The sequence below is a fragment of the Pteropus medius genome, unplaced genomic scaffold, assembly GCF_902729225.1.
Source record: "Pteropus medius unplaced genomic scaffold, Ma_sr-lr_union100, whole genome shotgun sequence".
NCBI lineage: Eukaryota > Metazoa > Chordata > Mammalia > Chiroptera > Pteropodidae > Pteropus > Pteropus medius.
Window position 1 is genome coordinate 11512138 of NW_024351073.1, and position 27101 is coordinate 11539238.

At 32.8% G+C, this 27101-nt stretch overlaps 1 long non-coding RNA gene and 1 pseudogene across 1 annotated transcript in view; one reads left to right on the forward strand and one right to left on the reverse strand.

Moving 5' to 3' along the window:
* Nucleotides 1–27101, reverse strand: part of LOC120586236 (uncharacterized) — a 66718-nt gene that overhangs the window by 37698 nt on the left and 1919 nt on the right. The gene's annotated exons all lie outside the window — the stretch shown is intronic.
* Nucleotides 25140–25258, forward strand: LOC120586456 (uncharacterized; annotated as a pseudogene).

Genomic DNA, 27101 nt, shown 5'->3' on the forward strand with positions numbered 1-27101 from the left:
ATAAAGAACAAAGAGGTGGTTTTCAATGGGTTCACTAGCACTTTCTGTGTCTCCTTACCCTGGTCAGTTCAGAGGGAGAAGGTAATATAGCCCAGTTCTCATCTACTTCCTGGAAAGAATCTTAGGCTATATATGTAATGTTCAGACTCTCTAGTTGCTGCCCAAGTCTGGCATATAAGTAACCTGCCTTTGGAAGTTGCACGCAATCACTGGGAGTTTAAATGGACATGTGGGCACCGACTGTGTCTTCTTCTCCCAGCTCACTGCAGCAATAAAACTTAAGACCCCACATCTAGCATTCTGATTTTTCCAGCTGTTGCCTGAGGATCTGGCTTCTAACTCTTTTGTCTTTGGGAGCTCAGGGGCCTGGTAGTCACTAGTCTCCTGGGCTTTACAGCAAACAAAGCAATGATTCTGAATAGCCCTGTGAGCTGTTCCCATGACTCCTCCCCCATGTACCACTTGTTACAGCAATAAAGCCCAGCTCTCAGTTTCTTCCTGGAAGGGCTTAAACTGCATATCTAATGCTTCAACTTTTCTGGCTGGTTCCTAAGAGACTGGCTTCCAGCTCACCCATCACTAGGAGCTGATGGGCAGACAATCTTTAGTACCCGAGGTATTTGAACAGGCAGGTGGTTCACTCCAGCAATAAAACCAAGACTCCATCTTCCTCCTAGATAGGATTGTTTTACACATGTAGCCCCCCAAATTTTCTTGCTGCTATCCAAAAGACTGGCTTCTACCATGCCCGTCTCTAAGGGTTGATGGGGCCCAGCATTTACTAGGCTCCTGGGAGTGACAGAGAGCAAGGCAACAGTTTAAACAATCATGTGGTCTTAACAAGTATGCAACTATTTGCCACAATTCCTCTCCTCAGTTCAGTGCAGAGTAGGTAATAAACACTTCCCAGCTTCTCCCTGTGGAGAAAGGGAATTGGACTGTATGTTGAGGAATGAGCTGCTATTGAGAGATGAGCTGATATCGCACCTGTCTCAAGGACTGATGGAACTTGGCATACTCCAGTCTCCAGGGAGCTACTAACAACAAAGACAGTGGTTTGGATGAACACAAAGGTTTGAGATGCACTGAGAATCTCTGGCCAATCTGACTGGTGGGAGAGGTGGCTGTTTTATCTGATGTGCATAAATTGGCACAATGGAAATACAAAAAAAAAAAATCCTAAAATTCATATGCAACCACAAAAGATCAAAAATAGGCAAGCAATCTTGAGAAATAAAAAGAAATCTATAGGAATAGCACTTTTTAATTATAAAGATACAGTAATAAGAACCCCATGGTACTCACATAAAACAAATAGAACAGTGAAACAGAATTGAGAGGCTAGGAAGTATTGGTGAGGATGTGAAGAAAAGGGAACTCTTGTACACTGTTGGTTGGAATGTAAATTAACACAACCATTATGGAAAACAGTATAGAGATTTCTCAAAAAATTAAAAATAGAACTACCATATGATCCAACAATCTCACATGCAGGTATATATCTGATGGAAGTGAAATCAGTATATTGAAGAGATATCTGCACTCCCATGTTTATTGCAACACTAGTCACAATAGCCAATGTATAGAAACAACCTTAATGCCTGGTCATGGATGGATGCCAGTATTATTCAGCCATTAAAAAGAAAGCTATCCTTCCATTTGCAACAACATGGGTGAAGCTGGAGTTTATGATACTTAGTGAAATAATTCAGACACAGAAATGCAAATAATACATAATCTCAATTATATATAGAATCTAAAATAGTCAATCTCATAGAAGCAGAGAACAGAACAGTGGTTGACAAGGATGGGCAGAGAGGGAAATGGCCAGATGGTGGTCAAAGGGTACAAAGACTCAATTATGCGAATAAATGCATTCTGGAGATCTAATGTACAGTATGTGGCTGCAGTTAACAATATTGCATTATATACTTGAAATTTACTAAGAGGATAGAGCCTTAGTTTTCTCACTACAAAAAAAGTAAAATATGATAATTATGTGAGATAATGAGTATATGAATTCACTTGATTATGTTAATTCACTTGTTCATAGTGATCATTTAAAATCTATACATATATCAAAACATCAAGTTGTACATCTTAAAACATATACAATTCCTATGTATCAATTCTACCTCAATAAAGCTGAAAAATTATCAATATTAATATTTTTAGTGATATTGAACTATAATGCCCTCCAGTATGTTGCTAGTTATTAGAGTCCAATCACAAGTGAAGTAAGTTATTATTTTCATTGTTCATTAAATACTTTTGCTCTAGATAGAATTTCCTTTATGTAATGGATATGTCTTTACATTATTGCCTGATTAATATCTTTGCATTGGTGGATTGCTAAAAAGAAAGTTAAATAACCATCATTGCCATAACATCACAGCAGTAATATCTCCACCTTCTATTTTTAATTTATGTTTCTGCTCTAATCTTTACCAAATAATATTCTAAAATGGATTATGATGCTATATTTTTCACAGAAACTGGCTTAGCTAAAAATACCCATGATAGACTAAGCCTTGAAGAGAAATCGGGTCAATTTACTGTCAGTACACTGAAGACCACCATAGCTTTCTGCAAAAGCTGGGAACTAAAAAGCATCTAGCTAACAATTAGAGGTTTTTTGGTTTTTCTATTGAATCTATTAAGGTTAAGGTGATGAAACTTATTTTAAATCTATTACTATGCCGAATATTTCTTCTCTATACAAATTGTTTAGCTATGATAATAATAAAAAAGATGGGTGCTTCCTATATGGACCAAAAATAATAGCATAATTTCATATTTTAAACAGCATAATTAGTCAGTATATTTAACTATGCTGATTGGTGTTTTGAGTCATATTTTATTAACCGTGATGTCAAAGTGCTTTAAAATTCAGCAAATTTTTATACAAACATATTTAAAATTGCTTTACACTTCAGTGAAATTCACTCAGCTTTAGGCTAAATATAGAAACTTAACAGTCTACCACACTCATGTCAAAGCTAGTTAAGGGGGATAGTAGAAAAGGTAATCCATTCAGTCAAAATCTCTAGGGAAATATAACATTCATGGAACACTATGTCCCTTCTGTCACATTGCTATTATTATTTTATTTACTTTTTACTGAAACTTTTTTATAAACCATCCTAGAAAATAATACCACATTTTAAATGACTTGAGCCTTATGTGTATATTTATAACATTTAGGACTAGGCTACCGAGGGATTCCAGCTTTACTGACTAGCCCTATAGTATAAGACTTTTATGTCTTTTTTTTTTAATTTAAAATTCTTACTATTGTATAAATGAACTTATTATGCTATGGCTTAATAGAAATGACATTTCAAGATATATATAATCTAGTGGTTGTAAAATGGATGCTAGAGCCATTTGAAGGTCATTTCCACTAAAATAACCTCTGGTTAAAAAGGAAAATCACCCAAGGCTAAGGAAGGAAGCTTTCATTCTCTTCTACAGCTGGAAAGTACTCTCTTTGGAGGATATTACTTCTTATATTCTTAATACTATGATTCTGGCCCTCTGGACTCTCTAACTTAACACCCATGAATCTCATTTAATTATCTAAGTCAACTGTCTTTTTTTTTTTTAAATAAAGATGACTTCAAAGTCTAAAGTACAATAACCCGGGTTCCAAGCTTGGTTCCCCACTTCCTAATAGTGCAGGGTTGGTAATTTATTTTACCTTTCTCTGCCTCACTTTTCCTCACATAATAAATGTGAATAACAACTTCTTGAGTTCACAGAAGGATTTAAGGTTAAATAAGACACAGCCTAATGTTCTTATTGTCTGGCCCAGACTACACAGCCAGCCAAGGGATGGTAGCTGCTTTGATTTCTGTTTCTTTTCAAAATTAAGTTATGCATTTCTACCTACCTTTAAGATATCTTCATCTAGGGGTATCACCAGTAATGTATACTTAAGAAAGTCCACATTAAATACAAAATAAAACAAAATACCTCTCTTGTCACAGACTATCTCTAATGCCACAACTAGAGTTTCATTCGCCCAGTTTTCAAGCATGAACTTATTTTATTTAATCTTCTCTGTTACTACATATGCAATATTATATCCTCTGAATTTTCTTTCCCCAGAATCCCTTTCAAAGGTTCTTCTCAAATACAAGTTGTCCTCATAAGTCTTACCTATACTACTGCCTCTGAGAATCACAGTCTCCTAACTATTCATCCTGTCTCTAGATCGTTCTACTCCATAAGATCTAAGTCTTTGCAGTTAGATTGATCTTCCCGAAGCATACTTCCTGTCACATTCTGTGTCTAGTCAGAAAATTTTAGTGGAACTCCAAAACAAAATAAAGTCCAAGTTTTCTATTCTATCATTCAATAGCAACCAACTTCAGATACCAGCACTATGTATGTTTTCTTTATTCTCATTTTTATGAATTGTTACTATTTCCAACCTATGCTCTATCTTTTCCAAACTTATGACATTTCTTAAGATTTTCCATAAGTTTCCTTTCAGTCACGTTGGATGAAGAGCCCATTGTACTCAGTATGACCCCATCTTAACTTTACTACTTATATCTGTAATGACCCTATTTCTAAACAAGGTCACATTCTGGAGTTAGAATGTTAACATGCCTTTTAGGAGACAAAACCCGTAACAAAAAAGGAAGTGAAAAAATTATGAATGCTTGATGCTGGAGCAAGACTACCTGCATTGGTTCCTCTCTTCCTGAGTTGGTCCCTCACTACCTGGGTTAAATGCTCATTCCTACTACTTCCATCTCTCTGTGGTGCTGAGCAGCTCTATAACCTCCCTGTGCTGCCATTTTCTCATTTGTAATTTACAAATAATGATAGTTCCCACCTCCGGGCATTTTTGTGATGATTAAGGATATTAACATTAATATACCATTTAAAACAGTGTCTTGCACACAGTAATCAATGTGTGTATTGTTTTTAGTTATTTCAGGCAGCCAGGAGGTAATAGCCTCAGTGCCCAGTGGGGGCATTGAGGGTTGAACTTCTCTTATCAATCTGCTTAACTAGACTCCATGTGATGTTTTCCTACTTCTCTGACTTATTTCCTTGATCTTTTCTGGTTTTCACCTTTTGCTATAGGAACGTTAATGGAGCATCTTTATTAAAGGTATATATAAGATACCAAGTATTATCTGCCTGAGGCAAATAAAATCACAAAGGAGGAAATGATTGACTGCTTTACTACTAAAGGATGGAGTGCCCCAAGAATGAACACTGATGCCTCAGCTATTCTTTTTTTATAGTCCTCACCTTCAGAATAACTTTCAGTCCCACGTCTTTACACACCATCTGCATTGCAATGAACTCCATTAAAACAACAACAACAACAACAACAAACTCCAAATTGGCACATACAATTAATTATCTACATGGCATCTACACAAAATTTTCCTATAGCTTATTAAAACTGTCAAAATTTCAGAGTCAAACTAACATTAAGTGAAAATAAATATTTATTTTTAAAATCAATTTTACAACAAAATAATTACAGAGAAGACCTTATTTTAATATTTTGTATATTTTCTTGTTGTCTACCTCCCATACAAATTTTAACTACTGTGTTCTCTAATACCTGATTTTTGGGATATTTGATTTGAAATCTATAATTATATACCTTTTTCTTGTATAATTTATATTTTTGCCAATTCTTGCATACATTTAAAACATAAAAAGAATGAGAGTATTCTTAGTATAAATAGAATAATAATTCACAATGAAGATCCTCCATAGATAAAGCAAGCCTAGTTTTAATAAAAATGAGAATCTATTTGAAAGCTAAATTCCATAATTGTTCAATAAAGCATTCTCATCACATTTTTACTCTTATACTAAAGGGGATTTCTAAGGGGAAAAGCCATATGAAATGGTAATTTAAAATTAATTAGCAGTACATAGGGTATTGTACGATTCTCCACAACCAGGTACGAAAAGCTAATGTGTCTACATAAAGAGCTTAAGTAAATCCAAGTAGTTCATAACTTGAAAACATCTCTAAAAATTACCTGCAATATGCCTGTTTCTATTGTAAAGTAAATGTTAGTTCTTACAGTGAATTTAGATTCCTATGTTTTACTTTATAATTGATATGATAAAAGAATATTTTCAATATACATACGAAGCTGTTTTCTATGACTATCTTTACTACGTTGCATTAGCATATTCAATATTGCTTTCGATAAATGTATTTTGACTTATACATTCATCATATACAAAATAACAATAAGAATTTGCCATGGAATATATATAACATCTTTAATGATGCAAAGAGTGTCTGGCAAAAATTCTATACATGTGTTTATTAAATATTAAATTTAATAAATGCATTTCTATACATTTTATTAATGTAAAAGAATATGTACTAGCTTGTGGGCACTGGTTCAAAAGAAGTAAAAGTTTAAATGGGACATCAGATACTATTTGTTGAAAAATCTTAAAGGTTATTCCATAGAGAGCTTTAAACAGGTTCTGAGGGTGTATGAATTTGAAATAGCCTCCATACTCTTAGAATATATACTCTAGAAAAGAAAATTAGACTTATATGTATGTCATTATTTAACATAATATTAAATATAAGGTTAATTTGGAAAAGAACAAAAGTTATTATTTGGTTTTAGAAGAATATTGCTTCCAGCTGGGTAAATCAGGAAACGTTTTGACCAGGAGCTTTTATAAACATAAAATGGATGAGTAGAGTAATTCAAGTAGTGAATAGTGAACTGTTTAATTGGTTTGTAGTTTAAAGCAAAATAAAACAGAGAGATTGTGTGGCGAAAAATATGATTAGTTAAGATTGGAAAAGTCAGCTTGGGGACATAATTCTGGGTTTCACATAAAAATTACTGTAGATTTCATTTGGTATGTATTGAAGACTCTAAAAATTTTTATGCAAATGTAACATGATTGGGATGACTCTAGGAAAATAATCTGACTCCACTGTGCCACGTGAATTAGAACAGAAGGTTGAAAAGTCTATTGAAGTTTAATGTAATGGTTCAGGGAAGTGGCAATGAGTTTAAGGACAGTTGAGATGAAGCATTGGCTATAGGGTGGATGAAAAAGAAAAAAGTACAATGAGTATAAAGGTGTTACTAAAAAAAATAAGAAATAAAGGCAAAAAAGAATGCTTGGGAGAGTGATGACTTCATTCTGGACATGTTGTATTAATATACTACAAAAACACCCAGATCAAAGCGGCTTAGCAGTTATTTGGAAATGCTGAATGATAATCAGGCAAATGATCTAAAATATACACCTTTTGTTTCAATTTTTGAAACAAGTATCGTTTCAAAACAATTTTTGGAAAGTGAGCATTTTGACCATGTACATCGGAATTCCCTTAGGTGCTTACTAAAATGCAGATTCCAAAGCCATTCCTTGAGCTATGAATCAAATATGTATTTAAATTCACTAACCTTATAACCTTATTGTATTTCTGCATACTATGTCCTATGAATGAATTGTAAATATTAATTTGGGGCTTAAATGCAATTCAAATAAATTTTAAATTATAATGACCAGTAAATTATGGGAATAAAGACATATTTTTTAACGCGATTTTTTGACCTTGATGCTTCAAGAAGAGATTTCACTTTTAAGTGAATAAGTTACGGTGCTCTATAGAGACTACAGTAATACTTAAATTAATTTTAAATTGCAGTGCAATATTGTTGATTCATAAATACAGAAATAGCATTTTTTTCTTAAATTATATATAGTCAGTGCTATAAATGGCCACATTTTATTTCAAACAAAAATTATACAGATAATTAGCTTTTATTATTGTGTTTCACTACTCAGATTTTGGCATATGTTTCATTTATATTTTTATGAACTTCTGTTTTGATTAAATTAGAATCCCATTAAAGTCATAGTAAATTAATTTTCTTTTCCTATTATCTACTATGTGGCATTAAATTAAGTAGAACTATCAAAATAATTGTAAAAAAATTTAGCACGTTTAACAAAATGTCAAAAGAAAACCTCCTTTTTATTAAGTTGAGAAACACTTTTCATTAAAAATTTCAAGCAAAAATCTAACAAAATTATTTTTTTGGTGTCATTCCTCAACTATTTCTACATGGCTTTAAGTGATGAATGTAAAGAAAGAGGAAATTTGGAGAAATTTAATTACTTGTATTTGGGATGTAACATTTCTGTTTTTACATGCCTTAAAGAGCAGATGATTTTATAAAAGGTAATTTTAAATTATCCTGTCAGAATCAATATTAACCTTATTAGAGATTCATGTATGCAAATATAGAAGATAAAACTAAAGCTATTGCCATGATAAATTCCTTCTGTGTAGTCAAGGTTTTGATAGCATCAAGGAAGTGGCTGATTGTGGACAAGGTCACTAGAGACCCAATAATGTTATTGGAGGATATTTATAAACCTGTGGTTCAATAAATAGACCTCAAGGCCTAGAAACCCATTTTAATAAGAAGAGTAGAAGATCATGATGAGGTTTTTGTTTTTGTTTTGTTTCTTTTTTTTTTTTGTCTGTTTTGTTTTGGTTTTAGTAGAGATGGAATAAAGAGTAAATTGAATGGATTAAAAGCAACTCGTAGGGAAAAAATTAAGAGAAAATGAGTTGTACAAGAATGAATGTAGGCAGGATCAAAAAGATGATGAAGCTGGAAAGATGTTTGCCATATGGAGATATAAACCATGATATGTCCTAAAAATGGAATTTATATACCAATCTAGATCTGGACTGAGTTGAATCATACAAATTTCAATCTTCTTAAGAATATAACTGAATAGAGTCTAAAGTTTACAGTTAGCCAAAAAAAAAAAAAATTCTTAAGACATAGTTTAAAAAATAGAACATTGGCTTCCTGTTAACAGGAGTTGTTGAGTCACTGTACATCAGATTATAAAATAATCTATAAAAAATCATGTATAAGTCATTGAAATATTCTAATAATATATTTTAAACAATTACCATTTTAACTGGAAATTTGTAAGTGTTCCCTGAATAAGTTCGACCTTTTCTTAGTTAAAATGGCTATAAGGCTACAATACTAGATGTCAACTCACACAAATATGCAAAAGTAATAATGTCAGGCATAGGAATATATATTAATAGGTAATATGTATTAGTGTTAATGTTAAAGCTGATGAAGAAAATTAAGAAAAACATACTCTGATAGTGCCTTGAAGATTGCCAAGCATTAAACCAAAGCGCAGGCCAAGTGATAAAAAGAGAAACTCCTGCTGACTCAGGTCATCTCTCTACCAGAAGCAGACTATTTTCACTGTTGAAAAATTTAACCCCCTCTTTCAAGCAGGTGGCCAATTAAATAGTAAATTTATTCTGTGAGTTAAAGGCTAGAGATTGCTGTAAATGTAATAGAGACCCTAGAAATAAACTCTCACATACATTGTCAAATGATCTTCAACAAGGCTGCCAAAACCACTCAATGGGGAAAGGACAGTTTCTTTAACAATTGGTCTTGGAAAAACTGGATGCCCACATACAAAAGAATGAATGTGGATTCTTATCATATACCATACAAATATTAACTCAAAATGGATTAAAGAGCTAAACTTAAGACCTATGGGCATAAATCTCCTAGGAGAAAACATACGGAAAAATCTTCATGACATTGATCTTGGCAATGATTTCTTGGGTATGACACCAAAAGCACAGATAACAAGATTGCATGAAACTTAAAAACTTTTGTGCATCAAAGTTCACAATCAACGAAGTGAAAAAGCAAGTTGTAGAATTAGAGAAATATTTACAAATTATATATCTAATAAAGAGTTAATGACCAGAATATATAAAGAACTACCACAACTCAACATCAAAAAACAAAAAACAAAAAACAAATAACCCAATTAAGAAATGGGCTAAGACTTGAATAGACATTTCTCCAAAAATGATATACAAATGGCTGGCCAGTGTATAAAAAGATATACACCATCACTAATCATTAGAGAAATGCAAGTCAGAACCACAAGATATCACTTCACATCCATTAAGATGGTGTCTATCAAAAAAAAAAAAAGGAAATGAGAAGTCGGTGAGGATGTGGAGGCATTGGAATCTCTGTGCAATGTTGGTAGAATTATAAAATGGTGCAACCGCAATAGAAAACAGTGTAGCGTTTCCTCAAAACATTAAAAATAGAACTACCATATAATCTAAAAATCTCATTTCTGGGAATATATCCAAAATAATTGAAATCAGAATCCCGAAGGTATATTTTTTCTCTCATGTTCATAGTAGCACAATAACCAAAGAGTGGATGCAAACCAATTATCCACCGGTGGATGAAGGAATAAAGTAAATGTGGTATATACACATATAAGATGGCTATATAATCACAATATATTATGTTATTCAAAGCAGTATTAAATATGATAATGCAATATAGTAGAAGCAGTCATAGAAAACAGATTAAAGATTTGTCGTATGTTTTCCATGGGATTTTTATATTATCAAGTTCAGGGTCATGGAATGTATCAATGTCTCCACTTCAAGCCCTCTCCCTGAAAGTGAGATTGTTCAGTCATCAGTCTTGACCCAAAGAATTGGCCTTACTTAAAAAAAAGAGAGCAGAAGACAAAGAAGTTGTGTCCATGGGCTGCAATAGTTTTGGAAAGGCACATTATAAAACCTATTTCCTAGTAATAAGATACCAGGGCCTTCAGTGTGGGAGTCAGGGAGGAGGGTGGGTGTTTCTGACACTTTTTCTATTTTCCTTGAAGGTTAGTGTGTGGTAACATTCTATACCAATTCTCTCACATACAAAAGGTACAAAAAGATGCTTTCTTCTTATTCTTTTATGGAAATATGAAAACATACGCCAGTATGATTTTAACATAAAGAAGGATTATAAAAGAAGATTTGCAAGCATTGCAGAGTCTTATTTTTATTTCAGAACATAGGCTTATATTTTGATAAGAGCTCAGAAACCTGTTGTATCTTGCTTAAGACAAATAGACACTGATTTAATCTGTTTTCTATTCTGTTTCCCATGATAAGAGGAAAAAATGATAATTTTTATTGATGTCAAGAAATCCAAAGTCTGGTTTGGGATTTTTTTTTTTTCTTGATGGTCTGTATTAGCTATAAGGGATCACACACAATGAAAGAATAACTAACAAAAACAGCATATTGTAAAGAAAAGACAGAGAAGAGTGAAGCCTGTTAACCAGAAAAATTGAAATACTAAAGACTTTCTAAACAGGTTAATTGAAGTACCATTTACATACTATAGTAATTCATTTAGTTGTACAATTAAATAATTTAAATTTACTGATTTGTGTAACCATTGCCACAGTCTAGGTTTAAAAAATCTCATCACTCCAAAAAAAATCCTTGTGCCCATTTGCAATCATCCTTTATTTCCATGACCAACCCTGTGGAAATTTCCTCTCTTACTCTATAGGTCTGCCTTCTCTAGGGAAAAAAAGAAACTATTCTAAAAATGTATACAGTTATGTTTTTATAAATATTTTAGACCAGTATCAACTGCACTTCATATCCTTTATTCTTTTGCCGAGAATTCTAAATATCTGAGTGTTCATAATAAGCAGCCCTTCCTATGTTTTCAGAAAAATAAAAGTTGACAAACGTGCTAACTTACTGTTGCAAGAGCCTAGCCTCATTTGCCGTTACTTTCAGCACTATGCTACAAAAAGTTGACATCTCTGTTTCTCCAGTGCTCCTTAGCTACTTATCAGAAATGATTCCAGTGTCACAAAAACTTCTTCTACGCATCTCTTTTCCTGCAACTGATTATTCACTCAACTCTGGTTGGGCTTTATTCTTATTCATTGTTTCTGATCTTACCCACAATCCCAAGGCTTCACCACATAAGAAATTCTAGTGGAATTACATAGAGGGACTGGGCTTCTGTTTCTTACCAATACATCTTCTAAATGTCAAATGCTCACCTTCATGAATGGACAGCCATTTATTGCTCAGGGTTGTAAATGCACACACTGGTTGTGATTCTGACCCCCTATTGTAGCCACCCTGGTATTAGGCATTGTAAAAAATTGTGTTAGAGAAATCTTCATCTGCTTGACACTAGCTCACCTGATTAGCGTCTACAACTGCATCCATCCCTTCAGAACCAGCTGAAACTAGTAGACAGTTTTCATGCCAAGTTCCAGGTTTGTCACCTGACCTGTCATCACTTGTTGACTTAAAGTCAAATTTGTGAGTTTTTCATGCAACATATGCCAAAGAAGTTTATTTACACATTTTAAAAATTAAGAGAAGGAAATATTCTTTTTCCTAGCTTAAATAGACCCTACTTATATTCGATTTCAATGAATCTGTTGGTAAAGGAGAAATTGGAATGACTCAAAAGCCACCTGCAAGAGACCTGGTGAGTCAAACAAGAAATCATGACATTTTGCACAGATGAAAAAAGAGTATCTTTTTTTAAAAAGTCAATATCTTTCAGTTGTGTCATAAGGCAGACAAACACACAAGCTGTTATGCAAGACAACTCCTTGTTAACTGGGAGTGCAGTGACAGCATGACAAGGTTATAAAGAGATCTATCTAGACCCTTCTTGTTCTCAGTCATTCTCTCTCCCTCATTTTTTTTTTAATTATTATTAGTTAAGTTACAAATCATCAGATCATGAACTCTCATGGAAGAAAATACCAACCAGTAAATCAAAATCACTGTCGAGAACATCTGGTACTGGCATCACTAGTTATTCTGAGGCCATCGAGAGTTCAAAAGAATTAAAATTTGAAACATGTTTCTCCTTCATCCTAGATTTTTTTTAAAAAAGATTTAGGCTAAAAGTGATTGATAAAAGTCGATTTTTTTTTTCTTTAATTGCTGTAACATGTAATTCTTCCTTAAAAGTAAAATCATGGTAGAAGAAAGGCCATATGATCTAAGAAAAAACTGTTGGCTTTAGAATCAGAGATTTGATTTCTAACTGTGCTCATTTGAAATTTTATGAAAGAACAAACAAAAATTTAATAGTTTTTATCTAAATATTTTATGCCATGACTATTTTTTTTCTGGTCTTAATCTTTAAAACAATTGAATAATGTAGGTAGTTCAGCCTCATTTCCCCACCTGCAACCTAAAAGCAACTTAAAGTAAAACTAGAGATCCATTTAGACCTAAATCTATATGACTCCAAAATACACTTTATTTTAGCATATTTTCTTTTGGTTAACTGAAATTTTAGTGTAGATGTACATAACAAAGTTTACAATGCATAAATGTACAGTTCAATGAATTTTTTACAAACTGATCACATTTGTGTCACCAAAACTCAGGTCAAGAAAGAGTAATCGCTAGCTCCTGCAAGAGCTCCCTCCCAGTCACCGCTTCTCCCAAAGTAATCACTCACCTAATTTCAAAACCACAAACCATTTTTCTCTGTTTTTGAAATTAATATAACTAGAATCATGTAGCATAAAACTTTGTGTCTGCCTACTTTCGTGCAACATTATCTTTGCAAAACCTCTATCTCTTATTATATGTAATTGTAGTTTGTTCATTAATTAATATATATAATATTCCATTGTATGAACCTACCCATTTTTACATATATACATGAATTTTTAATGTATTTTACACATACATTTACATGTATAAAATATATATGTATATAAGTATAATGCAAATATAAATAAAAAATACATATATATGTTTATATATATCCTGCAGTTATGTTATATTTTGAATATTATAAGTGAGGCTATGGATATTTTTGCACATAAATTTTGGTGAATATTAGTACACATTTCTGTTGAATATAAACTTGGGAATAAAATTGTGGATTAAAGAGAATACAAATATTCAACTTTAATAGATGTATTTTAGTTTTTTATGCTACCATGCCCTAGATTCCTCACTTTCCCTCTGCCAAGATATTTTACCTATTGGAATAATAAGTTTCACATCTGAAGAAAAGAATATCATTTTGAATATGAGAATTAACACCTGTGGCATATTAAGAGTCACCCATATTCGGCCCATTGGAAGTATTTGACCTATCAGTAGCTTACTCATCTGGATTTCCTTCTTTGTTTTTCATACTTCATCATCAATTATTTCAACTATTCAATCTGTTATTAATTTTAATGCCTCAAAAACTCTTATACTTATTATACCCAAAGAATATTTGCATTCTAAGAAAAAATATGTATGCAAAACATATATGAAAACATATTAGATTTGTCATATTATGAAGATGTCAGCATGATGCTAAAATAGTAAACACACAATTTAAGGTCTAGGGAGCCAATTTCAAATAGCATTACATTATAGCTACTGGCTCAGAATGGCAAACAAAACACAGTCCTTGCTTTCACTGAGCTTTGAGTCTGCTTTCACGTAATAGGTTTGTAAAGAATACCAAGTCACGTCTTTCTTCCCTTTTAATTTGCTACAGAATAATGCTCAGAACTATCACTAAGCTTATTGGAAGTGGTGTGTTCCACCTTGACTTAAATTGAGAATACCTATTTTGGAATAGATAAAATAGGATAAACACAATACGTTTAGGAACTCAAGAACTCTATTTAATTTGATAAATATTTATTGAGCAACTAACTAATTAATTGAGCAACTGATTGATTATACATAATATATTAAAACATGATCACTCCCATCAAGAAATTCACAAATTATTCCAGAATTAGAGAACTACACTATAAGTGTGATTTATATTCATGTCCAATTGAAATTTTTGTTATTCATTTTTTTTTAATGATAGCCTTATGTTTTTAAATTTGAGTGACAAAGATATCACCTAATGATTTAATGGTATTTTAAAGTTTCTAAAACAATAAAACAAATCATAAATTTTTCCAAATTTTTGGAAGGCACATCTTAATTTTAAATACATAAAACAGTGTTGATTGGTCTTTCTATAAAATAAAAAAAAATGGTTATTGATAGAAAAGCTTTTAAATTGTTTTAGTCAAACTCAAATAAGATCTTAAAAATAAAACATGAACTAAAAAGAGTTTTACCAGAATACTGAGCTCTCCTTGATATTCACAGAAATCAACACAATGTCCATTAGTGCAGAATAAAAGACATAAAACAATTCAGTGTAATAAAACGCCCTGCATTAATGGAACATTAAAGTTATGATTTAAGCCCACAGAATTCAGGAAATTCAGAATTAGAACTCCCATGGTAACCTTCACTGTGACCTCCTGTGCATGTACACTGTTTAGAAAACTGAGATTTTTGCTTTCCTGATCATGTATCACTATGAAGAACAATTTCGAAGTGGAAAAAAAGGTCCTACCACTGCCTATGTTTAAAGTTTTATACTCACTTAGAAAATCTAACCATCAATCTCACACTACCATATAATTATGGAATAAGAAAGAATTTTTAAAATATGCTATTGAAAACTGTAGAAGCTACAACATAATGAATGTACCCTTGTAACATATGAATTTGGGCTTTCTTTTAAATATAGCCATAAGTGTCTACTGTGTAAAAAAACATGTTCATATTGCAGAGTGACAGTGGGGGACATTATTAAAATTGAATTGCATGTAAAGAAGAAGGGTCAGGGAAATAATTGAGCTGAGAGTCAAAAGTATCACGCTTCATATTTTGAAATCTACACTTTCCTGGGAAGATATTTTATCTCCACAGCTATGGCTTTTTCATTTGTAAATGAGAGAATTGAGTTAAGTGACACCATGATTTCTTCTATCTTCAAAAATATATGATTCTGTGACTTGATTTAAATTTATATTCTATAGGAGAATCATAAACGACATTATAATAATCCTTAAGTAACTTGTATCAATCCTTAGATATGCCAAGAAGGAAGGTAATGCTGATAATCCACCAAGTTTCCCTTGGATAAGACCAGACTCCTTCAGTGATACTGCCCTTTCCTTTGAATCTTTTAAAAAGAAAAAAAAAAAATCCATGCAAACACTAATCCAGTCTCTGTGACTGGGATTAGGCTAAACGTCTTTTATAAACTGAAAAATATCCATCAGGCATCCTAAAATAAGTTTTTCAATGTTATGGATGTGAGATGAAGAACTGTAGAGAAAGGCAGAAGTGTAGGAAGGTCATATTAGTGTCCTCGTGGTATATAGTTCTTCCAAGTAAAGTCACCAAGGACCATTTTTAATAAGGAAATATGTTTATAAAGAGATAACTGAAAAAAAATGTATATACTTACGTACACACACACACATACACAGTGGCATAGCAGGCACTATCACAGCTCCACCCACATCCTCTCAGATCCACTTACTATTTTGACACACTTGCTATGGTTTATTTGCTCTCCCAGAAGCCATCATTTGCATCTCCTTGTCAGAGGGCTACCCCTACACTGCTAAAACCTGCTTTGCCTACATGCACAGAGAGTATCTGAAAGTATCTGGAAATATCTTGGAATTTACAGCCCCTGGTAAGTTTATAGTGGCTGTTAACCCATGACTGGTGCAGGAGTATAAACACCAGTGCTCTCCTACTTCCTATGTTGTAACCTCTACTGTCTTCACAGAGTTTCCCTGCAAGGCTGAGGCAGAGTTATCTACCCTTTAAAGGCTTTTTACTTAACATCACATCTAGTCCTCATATGCTGCTGGATTGCCTTCGAGAATCTTGGAATTAAAAGAGACCCATTTTTTAATGATGTGTGTATTCCAGGATTGCCTTAAAAGGCAATCAAAAAGCTAAGAGAAGTGGACATGTGAGAAAAGACCCGTTATAAATAAGCTATGAAGCTTTCACTGGCCAGCCAGCTGCGGTGTGAGTTGTGTCCTTGCTGGCCATGTTCCAAGAGTACTGTAGCCCCCTACACCTGCCAGTCATGCCAGTCATGACTTCACCTTCTCCCTTGAGGAGCCCGAGGCACTCTGGAGCTGACACTGATCCAAGCCAGACTCACTCACGACATGGGCCTCATGTTTCTCCCTCAATTCACTTTACTATATGGATTAGTTTGAGGCCCAATCAAAGGCCCATTAACTAAAGAATTAATTTCTAAAAACAAGCAACATCAAAAACTTTCATGACTTATTCCTATTTAGACCAAAGGAGGCAATTGTGCTTTGTTTTTAATTGCATGTGTTTAAACCCTTTGTTAAGATAAAAATACAATCAGTTACAAATACTATAGAATACATAGAGCAACATAAGGATTCTGCCTCAGGGCAACTCAAAGCTAATAACCATCTGTGAGGTTGAGACTTTGTGCCCAACTGTTTCACCCAAGAGCAGAATGCAGTCTTCAGGAAAACCAAAATGTCTGGATTTTCTGTGCTAGATAAAGCATCACAGAGATCACTCGTGGAATCCTGGGGAGATAGGTCTATATTGCCCACTTACATGAAGATAAATGTTATTCATTGATGGATATACTATAAAGAAAGTAATATTACAATGTTACCCTTAATGTCATTTATAAGAAGCCAAGAAACCTCTTTATTACAATGTTATAGTTTTAATTGCTGACAATTTTTTATTAGCTTTGTTGAATAGCAACAACAGAGCCTGTGACATATCCTCTTCTTATTGAAAAGCAAAGTGACTTCTGAAGAAAATAAAATGTCCTATAAATCAAAAACACATCTCAGTTATTTTTGTTTTCATATTATCTTCCATATATTATCAAAAAGGATATGCATATTTTATGATTGAAATAGTAATGACCAAATCATTCTATACTCTGCTTTTTAATGAAACATTATATATACAGTTTATATGTTACAAAATTTGTCACGATTATTTTAAAGACAAGATAATATGTTAGCAAGCTAATGCACTGTAATTTACATAATTTCTTTATTATAGGACATTTTAGCTATTAGAGACTATACCTCAGGAAATAACCATGTGTATATTGCTTTTTTTCTCTTCTTGACAAATTTCCAACATGAAATATTTATGACGATACACAAAGTGACATTGTAGGTAGTTGAAGGTGAGGAAAAGAGTATTTAAAAATTAGACTGCAGTCTTAACGGAAGTGACTGTCAATGATAAATTATCTACTGAAATACCAGGAGAGAAATCCTGTCTTTTAATGGTACGTAGACATTTAAGAGTAAGCTCTCATCGATATGCATTATCTATTCAGCACCCAAACAAGTTGTTGCTGAAAAAGTAATGGGGGTATTTTAGATTTAAACATTGTTTCAGAGTCACAAAATACTTTTAAGTACTTATGCAATCATTTTTATCACTTTAACCTTCAGATTAAAATGTTAGGGTCTGAATTCAGGTATACTCACATTGCAACAAAAATATGGATGCTACAAATTTAGCAGATCAAGCATTGATATTTTTAGAGTGAGCACTTTGCTTTGTATAGGTAATAAAATTTGGGGAGAGAATGTTTCATTATGCAAAACAAGTGCTCTTACTCTGAAATATCACTGTAGTTGAGGCTAATACTATTTTAGCAAACACTCTTCCACTAGCTTGAATGCTTTGTGGTGCTTTTCTTTATAACATAGATATGTTTCTCTGTGGAGGAGCCAATCCCCTTATTAACTCATTAACTTATTCTCCTTGCAATTACTCTTCTGCCTCTATGGTCTGGTCACTGCACCTACCACTTGGCTGACAATAGGCATCAATAATCTCTGTGTGATGAAAATTAGAGACGTTCTAGTCTCTATTTTATTTGGCCTCCTTGCTACATCTAGTATTTTGATCACTTGCTCTAAGAAATTTATTTTCCCTTGGCTTCCATGTAAAATATCTCTCCTGATTGTCCTATAACTTTGCTATCTTAGCTTTTATTGGGGGGCGGGGGGGTCCTTTTAGATTGAGGCTTTCCAAGCTAATGTCCTATCCTATTGCATTCTCGTGTTACATTTTTACATGCTGAAACTTATTCATTTTCATTATTTAAAAGTTACCTCCTATTCATTGATTCCATAATTTAGGTTTCCCATCCAAATCTATGTAGAGAGTAATAAATATACACACTGTAAAGCCAGTTTCCTCTCTACATAACTAGCTTAAGCCTCATAAAAACTGGCCCTATTGCCTCAAGCCAAGACCTTCTATTCCTGTGTCAGTAGTTGTTCTGATGGAAGACACCACCGTCTACTTAGCCAGAATCATGTCATGCTCATATTCACCACCACCACCACCCTTCTTTTATCCTATGCATCCAATTAGTTATCGTATAGTGTCTCAATCTCTTTGTAATCAACTTATTTTACTTCGTGCTCTCTTATATTCCTCCATAAGTTCCTCTTTCCTAAAACATTGAAATATCCTCTTAACTCATATCCTGATAGTCGTATTCTAATCTTGTTTCTTTCCAAGTTTCCTCCCAAGCTCGCCAAAGAGAATTTTTTTTAAAACACACGTTGAATCAAATCACTTCCCTGTTTGATCCACTGAATTTCAATCACCAGCAGAAAAGTACCCATACTCCCCCATATGGATGTGTATTTCCATGCAGCCACTTGTCCCTTCATACAAGCACTCATTCACCTGAGTCCCAGCCGTAAAGAGAATGCAGAGTTCCTGCATTCTCTTATAGTCAAAGACGGAAGACTTAAGTTTAGTTGGCATTGACATGGGGAAGAAACATGTACCATAAAAACGGAAGCCTATAAACAGAGGACCTAGCAATGCTACAGAGCTGGACACAAAGGCTTTGTGGTCTATAGTAAGTTATAAGCTGCATATAACTCCCAGTGGAAACAAGGAGAATGGAAGCAGCAGTTCATGGAGGGTGTTGGGTGAGACGATCGTCTCAAATAGAGGAAAAGCTTTAGAAGAACTTGACGAGAGGAAAGGGAGCATGAGGATTTTACTTCTACTGATAAAGGATGTGGGAGAGTAGATACAGATGGAATTTAGAATTACTGAGACAAGAGCTTGGTGAACCCTGCTGTCACATTAAAGAGGCAACATGAACACATTTGCATTTTAAGAGAAATAAGCAGGCAAGCAACCAACAAAACATAAAATCTCTGGTTACAGAGTATAAATGCAAGGATCTTCGTGACCTAGCTCCTGCCTCATCTTCTCCCAATCATCCCTGGCCGCTGATCTCCTCCAATCCCAAATGTCCCCCACCAAAGTTAATGTGGCATTTTTCTAGTGTCTACTCTTTTGTGCCTTTACATCTATGCAAATGCTTTTTTTTAGTTTCCAAAATTTGCTCCCCCTTTTCTCAAACCATCAAGAGCTTCCTCATCTTAGCAAGCTCTAGCATTTTCTCCTCTGTAAAGTTTTCTTGACTTAAATTTCATTCACCCTATACAACAAGTCTATTTGAGGATACGCATACCTACTTTTTTATTTGCTGTCCCTAGAATTTACTTATATACATACATACATGTATATATTTGAGGATACGCATACCTACTTTTTTATTTGCTGTCCCTAGAATTTACTTATATACATACATACATTATATATATATAATTAAGTTTATTGGGGTGACATTGGTTCATATAATTATATAGGTTTCAAGTGTACAATTCGATAATATAGAGAGAGAGAGAGAGAGAGAGAGAGAGAGAGAAGGAGAGTGCATTGTGTGTTCACTACCCAAAGTTAAATTTCATGTCCCTAGAATTATAGTACCTAAAATCACTGAACATATTTTAAAGTCTTTATTCACACTACCAAGCACAGTGCTTGGCACTTGATAAAAAGAAGGAAAGGAGAGAGGGAGGGAGAGAAAGTGGGGGAAGAGGAAGAGAGCGAGAGAGTTATTTGATCAGTATGTGATGTGTTCCTACCATTTGCATACGAGGGTAATATGCTGGTGGAGTGGTGAAAAGACTTCCCACAAAAATAATTATCTTCTCTACAGAATCCTTGACAGATGGTCATACAGACTTTGCTTGAACATTCAGTGACTGTGGCTTATTCTCTCCCAACTACGCCATTGTTCAAAATGTTGAATTTTTAAAGCTGACATTTGCCTAATTTCTATGCATCCTTACTAGTTCTTCTTCCTGAGGATATGGGAAGTAAGTGAGTAAAAAAAAAAGTGTCTCTAGGTACTTTATGTGATTTGGTGCACGTCTCTGGACAGTTGCTGTTTGATACCTCCCAGTGTGTAAAATATAGCATTGATTAAACATAATATGAAAACCATATTTGAAGCTAATGCTAGCAGATTAATTCCACCTATTAGCTGATATTCTTGGAGTCATTTATCTTTCCACTTATTTCTTGAAGATTTTGGCTCCTGAGTTTGTTTACGTTCTTTCCAATATTTCTTCTGTCCTGAACTTTGATGATTTTAATATCTCCATAGATGATCTTTCTAATATCCTAGACTTGATAGTCATTCATTACTTCTGTAGATACTCACATAAACATTTCTGCCATCCACACTGTGCACGGTCATACCTGAGACCTTCTTGTTACCAATAATTGACAATACTCCACAACCTCAAATTCAAGAATTCTATTCTCACTGCTACCTGTTCCTCTAATTTCTCTAGGTCCCTGACTCCAGATTTTTTTTTTTATTCCAAAGGGACAAACAATCCATTGATTGTTAATGTCCTTATAAGAAGATACACCAGAGAGCTTGCTTATTATCTTTCTTCCGCCGCGTGAGACAGCAAAAAGCCTACTGTCTGCAAACCAAGAAAAGAGATTTTACCGGAAACTAATTATGTTGACAGCTTGACCTTGAACTTCTAGCCTTCGGAACGTAAAAGAAATAAATTTCTATTGTTTAAGCCACCCAGTCTATAGTATTTTATTATGACAGCCTAAGCTGCCTAAGATAGTACTATTCTTCACAGAAGAGGATGAAAAAAAGATGTTATGTTGTATAATAATGCATACTTTTTATCTTTTTTTATTATTATTATGCCACCATTTTATTTTTATCAAACTTCTTAAAAGCTTGCTTTCAAATCTTCATTCATCTTTCTTCATTTCTTTCTCTCCTGGCCTACTTCCTTAAAGATTTTCTTAATTTCGTCTGGAAACTATACTTCCTTTCTCAAAAACTGGAGCATATGGTTATTTATTTTAAGAACTTACTATTTCTTATCTATCCATGCGATCATTCTGCCTTCATTGCTCAAAACATTTTTGACAATATCAGACTGGAAAACAAAGACACTGTCAATTGAAGGTCATCTATTGCTTTCATCAGAATCTATATTTGTTGGATTTCAAATTGAATGATCTTTTTTCCTGGGCCTCTTGTGAAAACAGCACTTACAAATTGCCACTCAAAATTATCTGTATTTCATGTTCCATTTGTAAAGAAATTCATGTTAAAGAAGGATTGTTATAAGTACATTTGTGTACTGGTTTGTTGTTTTCTGATTCATTCAACAACAAAAAAAACTTTAATATAGTTACCTATATCTAACTAATTGAAATCTTATTGTAATTATTTTCTTCTATTAAAATGTGGTATTATGTACATGTAAGGACCAGTAATCCACCAGTCTTTCTCTCAGTTTTGTGTGATTAAGCAGCAATGTTCATGGATCCGCTGTTTCTTGTGTCTCCATGTTTTCTATAGCTAAGGAATGATGTTCACTAAGAAATAGAAGATAATTCACTATGGAAGCATGCATTTATTTTTTTCATTGCAATTCACCAGGATGTTAGCTATAGTTTTATTTTTAATTATTTAATTAAATGATTTTATTCACTGCTTAAATGTTAATGACTTCTTATTCTATCACTTATATTTTAAAAGGTTTTTTTGCACTACTTAATAGTGATCTTAAAAATGGAAATTTTTAAAAACACGTACCTTTTATTTACTCCATTTACCTTTTGAATGAATTCAACAAGCCTTATATAACATTGTTCAATGATTCAATAGACCTTATTCATTGGTCAAAATTATTGACTAACTAGCAATACCATGTGTTCTATCCTCATCCTCAATAGACTACAATGAATGGAGAAATGTAAAGCAGTGAAATACATCTAAGTTAAAATAATACAAGATAAATAACAATTTAGTATGGAAGAATAGAGCTTTAGCTTAAGACCTACAGTCAATATCCAAGTATGTCTATTCCATAGGTTGTGAGTTGATAAGGAATAGAGGAATAAAGAGAGGTGAAGTTGAAGATATTTTTTAAAAAGAGCCATTATTTCATAATAGTTTCTTATGCTATGCAAAGCCTTAGAATATTATCTTAGAAAACATAAATAATTATTGAATGTTTGTTAAAGGGGACATGCTATAATTTTATGCTCACTTTAAAGAAGCACTACAACCATAACGTGAAGAATACATTATAGACAAACTAGCTTGGATGAAAAATCAACTGAAGTGAAAACAAAATTGCAATCAAGAAGAAATTATACTTAGAGATGATGTGAAGTATATTGGTTTTAGTGCAGATGGAGAGAAGTAGACAGAAATAAGGAATATTAAAATGCAATAAGTAAGTTAATAATACATTTGATTAATTTTCTGCTTTATATAAAATATAACATACCAATTATTTATAATTTAAATTAGGAGAAATATAGCAATAAAACAATGGGCCAGGAAATGTCTTTGGATTTCTTATAGCATTGTCAGATTTGAAAAGTAAAAATTAAAAAACAAAAACAAAAAACACACATTTAATCTGAAGGATCACTTCTAGCTATGATTATAGTTTCCTTTATTAGAATGACATCTAATGCTCAAACTTTTATATTAACTAAAGTGTATAATAAAAGCTCAAATTCCTCTTCCAGCAGTGATAGAGTAACTGATGTCAGCCTTGCTCAAAATAAATGAGGAAAGTATTTTTAGATATTGGACAAGAGGAGTGTGATCCTTGAGAGAAGAAAAAATTCAAGTACAAGTCCATTTGTACTTCATGCCTCTATTTGGGAACACTACCTAGAAGAGGAGAAGAGGCAAAAACAGAACATGGTGTTTTTGCTGACATGAAAAGGCAGAGCTCAGAACTTAGAGTAGTTGAAATGGTAGAAATTTTCAGGCCAGAACACTGAAGAGGAAAGAGAAGAGAAAGATAAACAAAGGTGAACATCAGACGTCTACATGGGGGTTTCTATGAATCTTTGCCTAAGTTTTATCTGTGGTTTTATGGGGTAAAACCTTTTGAGGCTAGTAGAGAGGGACTACTCCGAGGACTGCAAGCTGAATAAAAACACCAAAAGTCATACAGTGCTGGGAGAATTTGGAACCCTGCAAAGATAAATTTGCACCAGAGTAAATTTAGGCCTTAGAAATAAAGATTATGTGCTACATAAAGGCCAGATCCTATGAATAAAGTCAAAACAGAAACAGCATTTTCAAACAATAAAATCAAGCCTGGCAGAACAAAATAATTTACCAGTTATTTAACTCTTTTCCAGAACAAAATTTAACATCCTTTAAAGGGATTCCACAAGATCCATTCCATCATCAAAATATTTGGCATAAAGTTGAAGAATAATTTTTCATATGAAGAACTAGATAAAATGATAATTATTTTATTTAAAAACACATCCTTAGTATATACACACAAAATGGATTTTTGTGCATTGATTTTGTATCCTGCAACTTTACTGTATTTGTTGATCGTTTCTGATAATTTTTTAGTGGAATGCTTAGGATTTTCTATATAAAGAATCATGCCATCTGTACAAAGTAACAATTTGACTTCTTCATTCCAAATTGAGATGCCTTTTAATATTCTTGCCTGAATGCTCTACCTAAGACTTCCAATAGTATATTGAATGAGTGGTGATAGCAGACAGCCTTGTCTTGTTCCTGATCTAAGAAGGAAGGTTTTTAGTTTTTCACCAGTAAGTATGATGTTAGCTGAGTGTTTGTCATATATGGCCTTTATCATGTTGAGGTACTTTCCTTCTACACCCATTTTATTAAATGTTTTAATCGTACATGGATGCTATATCTTGTCAAATGCTTTTTCTGCTTCTATTGATATGATCACATGATTTTTATCCTTTATTTTGTTTTAGTGGTTTCACATTGATCGATTTGCATATGTTGAATCATCCTTGTGCCCCTGGAATGAACCACTCTTGATCATGGTGTATAATCTTTTTAATGTATTGTTGTATTCGATTTGCTAGTATTTTGTTTAGAACTTTTGCATCTGTATTCATCAGAGATATTGGTCTGTAGTTTTCATTTTTTGTGTTATCTTTACCAGGTTTTGGTATCAGGGTGATGTTGGCCTCATAAAATGAATTAGGAGTCTACGGCCATACCACCCTGAACAAGCTTGACCCCGTCTGATCTCAGAAGCTAAGAAGGGTCAGGCCTGGTTTGTACTTGGATGGGAGACGACCTAGGAAGACCACGTGCTGTAGGTGTAAAAAATAAAAAATAAGGGATTGCAAGCTGACAAGGTCCTTGCAATCTGTGAAGTCAACCAAGGGTTGCCTTGCCTAAATAAATAAATAAATAAAATGAATAAAGAAGTATTGCTGCTTCTTTAATTTTTTGGAAGAGTTTGAGAAGTACAGGTATTAAATCACCTTTGAATGCATGATAGAGTTCACTAGCGAAGACATCTGGTCCTGGACTTTTTTGGGAGGGAAGTTTTTGATGATTGTTTAAATTTCCATACTGTTTATCGGTCTATTTAGATTTTCCAATTCTTCGTGATTCAGTCTAGGAAGGTTGTATATTTCTTCTAAGTTATTGAATTTGGTGACCTGTAGTCTTTCATAGTATTCTTGTATAATCCTTTGTATTTCTGTGGTATATGAAGAAAGCATTTGACATGATTAAAGAGAATGAAAATCTCAGCAGAGCAATTGAATCAATATGGATAAACCAACTGAAAATTTTAGAATTGAAGATTATAATGTAGAATATGAAAAATTTAATGAATATAAATTTGCATAACAGTAAATTGGAGACAGCAGAAGAAAAAAGTAAGTAAAAGTAAATAGATTCATAGAAATTATAAAAGTGAAGCATAATCATAAAAAATAAAATGTTTGAAAACAATGGATAATGTCTCATTTTGGACAGTATGAATCATTCTAATATAATTGCAATCAGAATTCTAGAAATAAAATTGTGCAGAAAAATATTTGAGTAAATATTGGCACTTTTTGGATAAAGCATAAACCTACCTATTAAAATGTTTGACTAATGTTTGGTAAGGATAAATTTTTTAAAAAAACGATGCTCAGGTTTGTAATAGTTAACATGTTGAAAGCCAAAAAACAAAAACAAACAAACAAACAAAGGCTACCTAATGAATAAACCATGTTAAATGTAGGAAACTACCAATTTTAATGATATATGAGAAACAGTTTGGAGGACAATAGAATAAGGTCTTTAAAGTGGGGAAAGGAAAAAAGTCAATCTAGAATTGTCTGTCCCACAAAATTTAACTTTAAAATTGATTATATTTCAGATAAGTGGAAGCTCAGAAAAATTCATGCCTAGTAATATACATAAGAAGAAATATAAAATAAAAAATCAAATTAAATCCAAATAAATAGGAGAAAAGAAATAATAAAGAGACAAAAATGAAACAGGAAACAAAAAATAATCAAACTATGTTTGTTTTTAGAAGTTATCAATAAAAATAAATTTGTAGATACAAAGAGAAAAACACAAATTAAAAATATCAGGAGTGAAAAAGGAAACGTCACAAATACATATACTCATAAATTATATTATATATATTATATATAATATAATTTATATAATTATATAATTTATATAATTATATATATAATATAATTATATATTATATGTATATGTATTTGTGACGTTTCCTTTTTCATATATATTTACCATGGGAATATTATGTTAATCTTAATGGCAATAAATTAGAAACTTAGAAGTAGATGTATTCCTTGACTACACAAATCATCAAAATTGATTCCAGAAGAAAGTAAATCAGAATAGTCCTGTATTTATTTAAAAAAAATAAAATTCATAATAAAACACTTTCTTACTACAGGAAAAATATGTGTACTTTTCCATAGATGGCTCTTCGCTGGTGAATTCTTTCAAACATTTTGAGAAGAAATATTACGTCTTATGCAAATATTTTGAGAAAAAGGAGGAGGAATAATTCCTTTCAAACTCTTTGTAGGAGGACGTTACTTTGTTGTCAGAACCAAATGAAGAATATTGAAGGAGGAAAAGTCAGATAAATTTTAGTAAAACATGCATTATATAGAGAACTGC